This window comes from Meles meles, chromosome 20 (assembly GCF_922984935.1).
Source record: "Meles meles chromosome 20, mMelMel3.1 paternal haplotype, whole genome shotgun sequence".
NCBI classification, from domain to species: domain Eukaryota; kingdom Metazoa; phylum Chordata; class Mammalia; order Carnivora; family Mustelidae; genus Meles; species Meles meles.
This window is the reverse complement of record NC_060085.1, coordinates 14898112-14910959: the sequence shown is the minus strand read 5'-3', so window position 1 is coordinate 14910959 and position 12848 is coordinate 14898112.

Genomic DNA, 12848 nt, shown 5'->3' with positions numbered 1-12848 from the left:
AGAGCAGGTAGGGACCAGGGCTAACCATAGGGCATGGGCATGTCCTCTTCTGAATGGGGGATTACTGCTGGGTATGAAACCCACCTTCGAGAGCGTCGGGGATACCTGCCCTACTGCCCCCTTCAAGGCTTCACCCACTCCCGTGTCGGGGCTCCAGCTGTCAGGCGTTCGACCAGGGCTACTGGTCAGGCCTCCCCCTGACCAAAGAGGCCTGCCTATGGGACATCTTCTCAGCTCCCTGCTGTTCTGCGGGCTGTGACTCTGTGTCTAACTCCCCCACTGACAGCTTCTGGCCCTGTGGGGAAGGTCTGAGGGCAGAGGCTGCATCAGGCACAAACCAGACCTGCAGGGGCTTCCCCCTGAGGGCAGACTGACATGCGGGAGCCAGGCTGCTGTTGGACCCAGGGCAGAGGGGGCTCAGGAAGGGGCCAGTTAGGGCCGGATGAAACAGGGCCCCCTAGGAGCCGATGTGGAAACCCAGGTGCCCCTTACCCTACTGTGTCCTGGAGAACGTCCTTCTCTTGACTTCTTTTTTTTTTTTTTTTTTTTTTTAAGATTTTATTTATTTATTTATTTGGCAGAGAGAGAGATCACAAGTAGGCAGAGAGGCAGGGAGAGAGAGAGGGAAACAGGTTTCCTGCTGAGCAGAGAGCCTGATACCTGGCTAGATCTCAGGACCCTGAGATCAGGACCTGAGCGGTAAGCAGAGGCTTAACTCACTGAGCCACCCAGGGGCTCCTCTTGCCTTCATCTTGACAAGAGCCCAAGAGGGCAGTGTCTGACCGTGGGCCTCAGTGCCCTCCCTGAGACGGTCACTCGGACCCCACAGCCCCACCTCATCTCCCACCCCTTCTCAAGAGACGGGAGGGAGGGGATGTGCAGAATGGCTCTCCAGCAGCTGCCCCTAACAGGGCAACACCTCCTTTTGCAACCTGCCCGGGCTGGTGAAGTTCCCTTAGATGAGGACACATGGAACGAGAGTCTCCAGCCTGGGACACCCATGTCTAGTCTTTGACCTCAGCCTGGGGAGGATTTTGTTCTAGTCTGACAGGAAGGATTTCCTCTGCTCTCTTGTTCAGAGCTTACTGGGACCTAAATATGCCTTTCTCGGCCCGGAGGGCCCCTCCCCTTTCCTTCTCCTCCCCAGCACCCTTTCCTGGAAGCCTTTGGGGTGCCCCAAGGCCCTGATAAAAACGTGTAAAGCAGCTTTTGGTTTTAAAGCAAGCTTTCGCTCAGCGTGCACGCACATGGGTGTCCGTAACGTGGGTATGTGACGCACGCAGACCTTCATGTTCAAGCAACACGTGTATGTATTCTTTGCAAACGATGGAAGCAGATACTTGCAGAGTGAGACACAGAAGCTGCCCTCCCACTCCCACATAAACATGAAATATAAATATCAAATAAAAATAAAGCCAGGGGCGCCTGGGTGGCTCAGTGGGTTAAAGCCTCTGCTTTCGGTTCGGGTCATGATCCCATAATCCCTGGAATTGAGCCCCACATTAGGTTCTCTGCTCAGCAGGGAAGCCTGCTTCCCCCCACTCTCTCTCTGCCTGCCTCTCTGACTACTTGTGAGCTCTCTCTGTCAAATAAATAAATAAAATCTTTAAAAAACAAACAAAAAAAACCCCGCCAGGTATGCTCCCTGGAGACTTGCATCCTCATGTGACTGGAGCTCCGCAGTCAAATAAATAAATCCTTTTTTAAAAAAATTTTCCCCAGAAAATTTACATATATATGTAATGAACTGTTGTTTCAGTTCCTCACCCAGAGGCATTTGAGTTGTTCCCAAACCTTGGCTCCTACATCCCAGCACTCTCTGTGGATTAAGCCATCAAAATGGCATTTCTGGGACCAAGGGCATGCTCCTGGCATCTCCCCACTTCACTGCCTCCCTCCACAGCATTCCTGTGCTATGCGATTTGGGGTGACCCCGTTAGCACCCCAGTTTCCCTAGCTGTGCCTGCCTCTCTGGGATGTGGGGGGCTATGGTCCCTGGAAGAGGCAGGTTCTGCCCTCAAGGTGGACTGAGCCACAGAGCGTGGGCCCTGACCCCTCCAGACCCAGTCCCCAGGCTCTGCTCCAGATAGGGAACCAGCTGCCACCCCTCTGTGCTTCCTCCAGATTCCCCCACTCTGAGCCCCCCAACCTTGAGCTTCCTGCGGGTGGCCTTGTTTGGCCTGGGCAGGGGGGAGCCTGGGTCCCTCCAGTTCTTGATGTCCCCTTCCGTCCACTGGCTGCCTGGCGTCCACCCACGGAGGTAGGTCTCGAGGGTCAGAGATGGGCCAGCAGGGAGGAGGCCACAGCAGCTCCCCACAGCTAGTGAGCAGTACGACTCTCCGAGCCTTGGTTGCCTTCCTGGAAGATGAGGCCTTGGGCTTGCAGAATTAAAAGCAGTAATCCAGGACCTCTCACGGAGAGAGGGCTTACTTAGGAGGGGCTGGTCCTGATCTGGAGCCTGTTTCCCCTCCCAGGAGGCAGACCTCGTGCACGAAGATCCCCAAGCCCAGTCACAGTACACGCAGGCCTTGCTCTGCTGCCAGCTGGAGGGCGGGACCACACCCCCAAATTAACCCCCTTTGAGAGAGAAAGGGTTGGGGCCTAGGGTCAGCCAGAGAGGAGCAATGTGGAACTCCCGTGTGTTTGGGGGGGTTGAGAGTTGCGGGGTGGAGGGAGGGTGACAGTGCCGGAGCTGGAGGTAGATTCTTGCCTAACTCGCCCTCTGCCAGCTGCCCCTCCCCGCATTGGACACTTGGGGAAACTGAGGCTCAGAAAGAGGAAGAGCCTGGCTCCAGGCTGCACCGGTTCTTCAAAGCCTTCGAAGTCTCCACACCTGCTCCAGCCTCAGTTTCCCCATGTAGGAGGGTCTGGCACGGCGTTGCAGCAGGCAGCAACCTTTCCAGCCAGTGGCTGGGACTCTGAGTTTAGCCCCGGAGTCAGGTATCGGTTCCTACGTGTGAATGTCAAGTATTGAGGGGCTCCAAAGCCACCCAGCCGGCCAACACGGGGGGGATGCTTCCCCCTGCCCCCAGACCCCACCATGTCTGTGGGGACCTCCACTCAACCTCCAAGGCCCACTTGCCACCCTTCTCCCTCCAAATAGAGCCCCCTGGCTTCCGCAAGCCTGTCCCTGACCCCCTGAGCCAAGGGTGCCCAGCTCTGTCGTACCCAGGCTGGGGCTGCCTCCACAGGGGACCATATCGAGTGAATGTTTAATGAAAGGACAACAAACAAGTGAACTGTGTCTAAAGTCCCATCCTTACAGAAGGGACCCGCCTTGGGTAGGTAGAGTAAACCGTAGCCACGTCTCAACTTGGGGGTTACGACAACAGGTGACCTTGAGCAAGCTCCGTGCCCTCTGGGACTCCATTGCCTGCGTCCATAATATTGGATAAGGAAGCGTGAGCTAGAGGAGTCAAGGATGCCCCATTAATTGAAAATCTACTTTTCGGGGCACCTGGGTGGCTCAGTGGGTTAAAGCCTCTGCCTTCGGCTCAGGTCATGATCTCAGGTCCTGGGATCAAGCCCCGCATCGGGCTCTCTGCTCAGCAAGGAGCCTGCTTCTCCCTCTCTCTGCCTGCCTCTCTGCCTACTTGTGATCTCTGTCTGTCAAATAAATAACTAAATAAAATCTTTAAAAAAAAAAATCCACTTTTCTACAGTGTTTCCATCACCATTTAAATATACCGTATTGGACTATATAGAAATAGAAATACAAACTCCAATCTGTAAATGCGTGGTCACGAATTCTGGAAAACTCCACACCCACCTATTAACAGATGTTCCCTTGGGAAGCGGGCTGGGTCGTGGGTAGAATATTCACTCTTTTTTTTTTTTTTTTTAAGATTTATTTATTTATTTGACAGAGAGAGAGAGAGATCGCAAGTAGGCAGAGAGAGAGGGGGAAGCAGGCTCCCTGCTGAGCAGAAAGCCTGATGTGGGACTCGATCCCAGGACCCTGGGATCATGACCTGAGCCAAAGGCAGAGGCTCAACTCACTGAGTCACCCAGGCGCCCCAAATATTCGCTTTACTGCATACGTTTCTGTGTGGTTTGAAGCTTCTGCTTGTATCATTTTAAAATGGCAAGAAAATTAAGGGTCTGAAAATGTGGATGATAAACTCAGCCTTGAATTTGCTTTGAGAGTCAAATTTTATCACAGGTGTCAACTTCAGAGCCCATAGCACAGACTGTATCCTGTGCCAGATCTTCTGATAGTTCCTGGTCTCGGTGGAGTCCAATCCTCGTATCCAGCAAAAGCAGGTCCATTTCTCGATGGAGAAATGGGCCCTGAACAGTGTGACTCCAGACCCCCACTCCACACCAGGATTTCCACTTGATCTTCTCTGGTTTTGAAGCTCTGCACAGACACACACATGTGTGCACATACGTGCAACCCCATACACACACATGCATGCCCACACCCAAAGATACACGTGTGCCTGGACAAGCGCAAAGATGGCTACATGCAGACACGGGCAGACGTACTCACAGGTACGCGTGTACACACAGTTTACTTCCCACCAAGCCCACGCTCACCGCCCTGGTCACTTGGACATTCCCAGGAATCAAGCTCTCTCTGAATCGGGGACCAGCCACTTCCTTTGGACCCCGGGAGGGGGACCTCATGAGCTGAGCTTTGCTTCGCTCTAGTTTGCTTCAGGGAATTCTCAGGTCACACTTGCGGGAGTGCCACCCGCCCTCAGCTCCTGGTGCTCCTAGTCTAGTTGTGAGCAGTGAAGTTTCCGCTTCAGAGATTTCAACATCCACGTCTTGGTGACTTGTTTTTTTTGCCCAGAGGCAGATCCCAGCAAAGCGGAACTTGAGGTTTGGAATACTGTTATCGTCTTTGGCGTGCTCCTCCTGCTACAGATAAAGGTGGCAAGCCTCTACCTAAACCCTGTGATGTGCTGGGCGGGCCACAATGGGGGACCTTGGAAAATTCCCTTCACCCCTTAATGCCTCAGTTTCTTCATTTGTAGAAGAAGGATATCCCTCCCCTCCTGGAGCATCAGCCGAGAATAATTTCTGTGTCAGGGATTCAGAGGACAGCAATGCAGGCAGCCAATAAATTGCCGGAGAAGAAGTGCCCTCCCGCTGACCACATGCCAGCTAAATGTTAGAACTGCTAACACCCAGCGCTTGCCTGCTTGCCTGTGTTGGCAAGGACGACGCCTCCTCCCTGCTGGCTTCCGTGGGCATTGCCCCAACTTTTTGGTTTCTAATTCATGTAAACATAACATGAAATTAACCATTTTAAAGGGAACAATTCAGTGGCAGGTAGTACATTCCCCATGTTGTGCAACCAGCAGCCCTGTCCGGTTCTAGAACATTCTGTCCCGTCACCCCAAAAGGACACCCTGTGCCCATTAGCCGTCACTATTTCTCCTAACCTCTCCAAACCCTGGCAACCACTAATCTCCTCCTTAAATCTATGGATTTGCCTGCTCTGAACATTTCCTATAGATAGAACCACACACCATGTGGGTTTTTTTGTGTCTGGCTTCTTTGACTGAGCATGGTGTTTTCAAGTTTCATCCACATCGTAGTGTGTCTCCACGCTTCATTCCTTTCTCTGGCTGAACAACATTCCACTGCATGGATGGACCGCATTTTGTTTATCCATTCATCCATTGATGGACATGTGGACGGTTTCTACTTTTTGACAATCATGAGCAGCGCGGCCGTGAACAAGGTGTACAAGGATTTGTGTGAACACCTGTTTCCCTTTTTTGGGGTCTGTACCTTGGACTGGAATTTCTGGATCATGAGGTACTTCTGTGTTTTGAGGAAGTGCCAAGCTGTTTTCCACAGGGTTGTACCCCACTCCAGCCTTTGGACCAACCCACCCAAGACAGTGTCTTTAAAAGCCTTATTACGAAAACAAAACCAAAACCAAAACAAAACAAAACAAAAAAACAAAAAGCCTCGTTCCTCTCCCTCACAAGGGCAAACCCACTAAGGTCAGCCCAGGGCATGAGGTCTATCCACAGATCTAGGACTCTCACTTGTGCTGGTGGAATCCTAGGGACAAAGCAAACAGAGGGAAGAAAGGGAAAAATGAAGGGAACTACAGATGTGAAATGGGATGGAGCGTTTAACCAAGAGCATAAATATGGAGATAAAATCCCATTACGAAGTATGATGTGATTTTCATAGAAATTTTGTGCAATGGGGACCGATCCCCTATCTACAAGGAGGCTCAGCTGTGTTTGAGCCCCCAAGAAGACCAGAAAACGGGGCTTCTAACCTGGGGAAATGGGTAAGGGCGGGGCAGGGGCTCTTCCTGTGCCCCTCCTCCCTCCCCCCCTCCTCCCTCTTTGCTCCTTCCTCCTCCCTCCTCCCCCCGCCCCCCCACCCCGCCCCCGCCCCACCCCGCCCCCGCTGCATGCCTGTCACGCCATGAAAGCAAGCCTGTGCAGTTTGGAAAGAAAATCCATTGAAGAATATTCAAAGGAAGTAAAAATGACGGAGCTCGTGTTGGCAGCAATTGTGGGTCTTTGTTTTGGAGACAGCTGTGCTTTTCTGAGGAAAAAAAGCACCAGATTTGAATGGAGACAGTCTCTTTCCGTGTCAACTGGGTGATGAAGCGTCGCTTCCTTTTAGGACCTCAGTCTGCAGGCTGCTGTGAAAGTCGCTCCAGCTTCTCCCTGGCAGAGACCCTCGTTGCCTTCCTCCATCTATCTGTTGGTTCGCTCACTCTTCATTCATTCATTCATTCATTCATTCATTCATTCATTCATTTGCCACACATTTGAGGAACACCTAACCGCTGGAACTTTCTGCCTAATGTCTAAAACCCCAGTGAAATGACCAACTGCAGTCAGTGATTTGAAGGAAACATCTGAGGTACAAAGAAAGGGTAGTAATAGGGCCCAGTCTGGGAGGTAACATTTCGTGAGCCATCTGAAGGATGGATAGATAAGAGCATGCCAGGCAGAGGGAATGACGTGTGCAAAGGCCCTGAGGTAGAAATGAGCCTGGCTGTGGAAAGAGGACAAAGAGGCAAGAGGGAATCAAGGGTGGGGGGGTTTGAGGGTGTATTTTGTTTTGAGGCAATGGGGAGCCATGGGAGGTTTCAGAGCACAGCAGGGATGGAGCCCTATTTATACATTTTTTGTTGTGGTAAAATTCATGTAATGTAAAATAAACCATTTTAAAGCAAACAATCCCACAGCATTTAGTACATTGACAATATTGTACAATTATCACCTCTATGTAGTTCCTCCCCAACATTTTTATCACCCCCAAAAGAACCCCTGTGCCCATGAGCCATCACTCCCTTTCCTCCTTCCCCCAACCCCCGGCAACCACTCATTTGCCTTCTGTCTCTATGGGTTTGCCTCTTCAGCACATTTCTTATCACTACGATCACACACTATGTGACCTTTCGTGTGTCTGACTTCTTCAATGTATACTTTAAAAAGAACAACCTGGAAGGGCGAGAATGGAAGCAGGCACTGCGCTCTGCCATCCCCACCCCTGGATGCCTGCCCCACTTAGCAACAGCCCCAGGAACGCGGCTGAATGCACCCCTGTTACTTAGTCCCGCCTCCCTCCACCTACCTCACAAACTCCCCGCCCCCCTGTCTGCCTGGGAGCTTTCTTGCAAAATCAGTCACCCGCAAATCCTCTCTCTGGCTCTGTGTGATTGGGTGGGGGGGGGTGCTTGGGCTGGAATTGATATCCCCAGGGCAGCCCTGACCAGTTGGTGTGCGGGTATAGGTACCCCTGCTGCCTTCCCTTCAAGCAGGAAGCATTTCCAGACCACCCAGCAGGACAGAGACAAGGCACCCCCCTCCTCCACTGACTTCACAAGCTCCCCGCCCCTGTCTGCCTGGGAGCTTGCTTTCAAAATCACTCACCCGCAAATCCTCTCTCCAGGCTCTGCTCCTAGGGCAGGCCACAGGTGCTGGAGGCCAGGGTGGAGGGTGTCATGTCCTCCAGTCCCCACGTACAAGCCACTCCTGCCCTCACTGTGGGCCAAGAGAAACAGAGTGGCCGACCCTGTGCACCAGACAGCTGCTTGGCCAAATGACCCCATGAGTTCACCAGGAAAGATTTTCCAAGCAGTTCCATCGGTGCATGGATGCCCTGTCAACGAAGCCATGTCATAACAGCCATCGTGTGACCATGGTCCCAGGGCCCAGACCAGAGATGCCCACTCACTCCAACCTTCTGGTCTTCAGTGTTCTGAGTGGCTTATTGCAGTGGTCGAGGATGGCTGGGCCCAACCGTGTCCCTCAGAAAACTTTCCAGATCTGAGTAAACAGGGGTCTTGTGGAGCTGGGAGTGTTGTTAATGACATCAGATGTTTTATAACATCAGCCATAGCCCACCACATAGCGCTCACCACACATGTTCCTTTCCTCTTAGACGATCGCAACCTGTTTTACAGATGAGGAAAGTGAGGCCCAGAGAGGTTGTTTAACATCTTTATCACACCATTAATAAGGGTTCTATCCATGGGAACTTTTTGGCTGCATAAAACCAAAAGGGAACTCATTGGTTAATGGAATTGAAAATGATGACTTCAGGCTCAGCTGCATCAAGGGACTTAACCAACATCACGGGGAAGCATCTTTCTCCATTCCTTGGCTCTGCTGCCCTTGTGTCATCTCCGTTCCCAGGCAAGATGGCAACCAACAACTCTGGATTGACCCTTATCCACTCAAGCAACATTGCAAAAGCTCTGTCACCTGATAGCTTTAGAGGAAGCAGCACTGCATCTTTTGACCCAACCTGGGGCATATGACTGTCTCTGAACCAACCACAGTGACCAAAGGTCCGCAATAGACCGACTGGCAGGGCCTGAGTGACCTAGCTGAGAAGGGAGAAGCCTATACACGCTAAGATGTCAATCCCAGAGGGAACAGCACATACTCTGAGAGTGGGTAGAGCCAGGATCCAAACCCAGGACTCCATCCCTGAGATAGACTCAGCTCAGAAGCTGTTGTCCTAGCACATTCACCCTTGCACACGCCTCCAGCTTCCAAATCGCCCTCATCAGTCCTGGGGAGGACCCCGGGAGTCCCCCACCACCGAAACCCAAAACCCACTCTCCCCCTCCTCAATTTCATCTGTAAAATGGGTCACAGGGAGGAAGCATCTTGCACTCAGTGAACGGTCAAAGGCCACGCTGGGGTTGCAGAAAACAAAACCCACATTGAGAGGGCAGGGAAAGGGCTTCTTGGAGTGACGACCGGATCCACGCTGGGAGAGGCATCAGCTCCAGGGGTCGGGACTCAGCAGGGAAGGTACAGTGGGTACCAGGCGCTTGGGAGCAGAGGCCGAGCATGTGCTGCCAGCCCAGCCCTGGGAAGCCAGCCTCTGAAGGCTGCATTCATCTTCCCGGGAAAGGCACAATTCTCTCTTTCCCCTCTGCCCCTCCCGGCCCCCTCCTCCGCCCTACTTTCTTGTTTACCCATTCAGGGCCACGATTTATTTTCGGACCAGAACGTCGGTCCTCCTCACTGTCTGTGGCCACCTGCCAGAGCCATGCACTGGCCACACCAGGATAAAGGAGGCCAGAAAGAATCTAGCCTGGCTGAGAGGACGCAGGGTCTTGGGGAAGGTTCTAGGTCAGGCCCACCCTTGACCTTCTGTTTATCCTCATAGACAGCAACTAGAGGTGTGTGTGGCCCCGAATTTCTCATTTTGTCACACTCTTAATGAAGGAAGAGATTGACATGCTGTTTCCAGCACTGTCTTTGTGGTGGACATGAGCAACGTCATCGGGAATTGACCTGGAAGAGTGAGGTGTGGTTCAGGATGAGTGTGGAAATGTCTCAGTATATTACTCCTTCAGTTCGTGAAGATGAATGAGGATGCACTCATTTTCATTTTCATTATTTCAGTTATATTATTTTATTCTCTTTATTAGGTTTGATAAAGCTGAGTTCATGATTAACCCCAGCTTCAGCTTGGCAAACTCCTATTCATCCTTCAAAACCCAACACACATATGCCCTCCTCCATCCTTCATATGTCCACGCAAATGCTCCATCTTTCCCCTCTCTCTGCTACCACCATCTGTTTATGACTCTCCCCATCTGAGCCCTGTTCTAGCACCCAATTCAGTGCCTGGTATACAGTGGATATTCAGTAAATGCGGGGATTTGGGGGAACATTTTTAAAAACAGCTTCATTGAGATATAATTCACATACCATTTCAATTCATCCATTAAAGTATACATGGTTTTTAGGCAAATCACAGCTTTGATCAACCATCACGACATTCAATTTTAGAAAACTAAATTATCCCCCAGACAAACCCTGCCCCCATTAGCGGTCACTCCCCATCCCTCTCCCCCCATCCCTGGCAGTCACTCATTCACTTTCTGTCTCCATGGATTTGCCTGTTCTGGACATGTCACAGAAAAGGAATCCCCCAACAGGTGGCCTCTTGTGTCTGGCTTCTCTCACTTGGCACAAGGTTTTCAAGGTTCATCCACAAGGTAACGTGCGTCCAAGCTTTGTTCCTTTTTACGACTAAGTAGTATTTTACGGCGTGGATGGGCCACATTGTGTTCATCTATTCACCTGTTGGTGGACGCTTGGGTTAATTTCCACCTTCTGGCTATTGGGAATAGTGCTGCTATGACCAGGTAGGTCCAGATGTTTGTGTGGACGTCTATGTTCACTCATCCCAGTTGTAGACAGAGATCGGTAAGTGTTGACTGGTTATTTTGACCCCTGTTAAACTGTGGTCAGTAGTCACCTGGGTTGGGTAGAGGAGCGATCCAGTCGTGCAGGCTTGGAAATCAGGAATGTGGGCTGCCTGTCCTGACTCATCTGTGAAGGGAGCCCCGGGGGCCCGATATTACACCAATTGCCTTGGAGGAACCCCAGGACTCCCCCCCACCCAGGCAGAAAGTTGTCAGCCGCTGTAATCACTTCCTCTTGCCTAGATCTCTCCAGAATGAAAATTTTCTAAATCAGTTGGTCCATGTCTCAGCAACCATTGGGTCTGCAACTCTCTGTGACCCCAGATCAGGCCATGGGGTTTTGGGGGTAGCTGATCTAAGCACTGTCTCCAGAGTTTATTTTGGTCGAGGGTAGCGGGCTGGGTCAGCACCTTGGGGGCAGCCTCTGCCCAGGACTGTGAAACCTGAGGCCTCTAATGGGTGTCCTTGGCCTGCAGGTGTCTTGGGTAGTGTCCGAGGCTGAAAGCCTGGTCTGCGTCCAGCCGGGGAAAGGCCAAGGTAAGTGCCTGAGATCTGCCTCTGGGCGCTCTCTGTTTGTCAAGAGAATGCTGTCTCTGAAAAGCAAGCCCTACTAACCCCCAGTGCCAGGCACCTGGGTGTCTGGCATCAGTCAGGGCTCTCCGGAGAGATGGAACCAACATGATATGTGTATATTATACATACGAAGAGGTTCGTTTTAAGGAATTATCTCATGTGATTGTGGGAGCTAATAAATCTGAAATCTATTTCCAACTTTATTTCCTCCCTGGAAACTCAGGGTCGGGGGATGTCTATGTTGCAGTTTTGAAGAGAATGCCTTTTTCCTTAGAAAACCTCAGCTTTTGCCCTTATCTCCTTCAACTGATTAGATAAGGCCCACCCAGGGTGTCCTGGATAATTTCCTTCCCTTAAGGTCAGTTGATCAGATACGTTAACTACGTCTAGAAAATGTTTTCACGGTAACATCTCGACTAGTGTTTGACCAAACAGCTTGGCACCATTGCCTGACCAAGCTGACACATAAGTTTTAACTATCAGTACGCTGTCCCTCTGTACCCCTACCCCTGTACACCACTCCTAGAATGCCATCTCCTCTGAGAAGTCTTCTGTGATGTGCCCCACCACAAAGGAGAGAACATGGAGGTGTGTGACTAGCTGCATCTGGGCAGAGGGAGCCAGAAGGAGAGCGGGCAGGGAAAGCGGGAGGGGTGCCTTTGGAGGAGTGGTGGGTATTTCAGCAGAGGCAAGAGCTCCGAGGCCAGCCAAGGAGCCCAGGTGATGGGGATCCGTAATACGCACTGTTGCGAACAGGTATCTAGTTAGATATACCATCTATTGCAAGACTTATCACTGGCTATTATGGGTCTATTAGCATCCTGAGTGGGAAATGGTGGGGGAGCAGAGGTCAGGGCCCAAGTCCAGGCAGGAAATGTCAAGGCCTGGGCCAAGGGCTACAGGGATTGGGGGGTGCAGATTCAAGAGGTTCTGGGGGGGGATACTGAGTCAGCCTGGGATATACGAATACAAGTTGCTAAACCATCATTCTGAGCCCTGAGCTGTGGGTGCAGTGCCAGAAATACCTCTTTGGGCTGCCCAAGGTCAAGGACCCAACCCTGAATGTCTGCAGCAGAGGCCCCTTGGACGCTACCCTGCGGTGCGGCGCCATTTTTTTCTATAAGGTTTTCTTACATTTCTACTTGGACAAGAGCACACAAATCTTTCACCTGCTGCCCTCAAGCACAAATCCTCCCTTTCGCAGTTGGGACTAGATTCAAGGTGTTTCCAGATTCTTCTAGGAGTTGTGATTCTTCTTCTTCTTTTTTTTTGCAATTTGTCAGCTATCCCCTAATGAATGGCAAAAAGCTTAAAAGTCCCATATGGGTGAAGGAGGAGCATTGGGCCATGTCTTAGAGAGTTCCGTCCCTCTCGGGAATATTCTGTCTTTTTGATACTTAGTTGCTCTGTAAGACTGACAAGAACAGGAAAAAAACCACACCTTTTTGCAAGAGGTTGTACTGACTGAATGGAAGGATCTTGCCTAAGGCGCCTCCAAGCAGCCTTGCTGGGTGCTAATCTTAGAGATGAGAAGCTGGAGACTCTGGGAAACGAGGAGACAGTTCAGCTGCCTCATGATGGCCCCATGGGAGGCATCCTAGCCTGGACT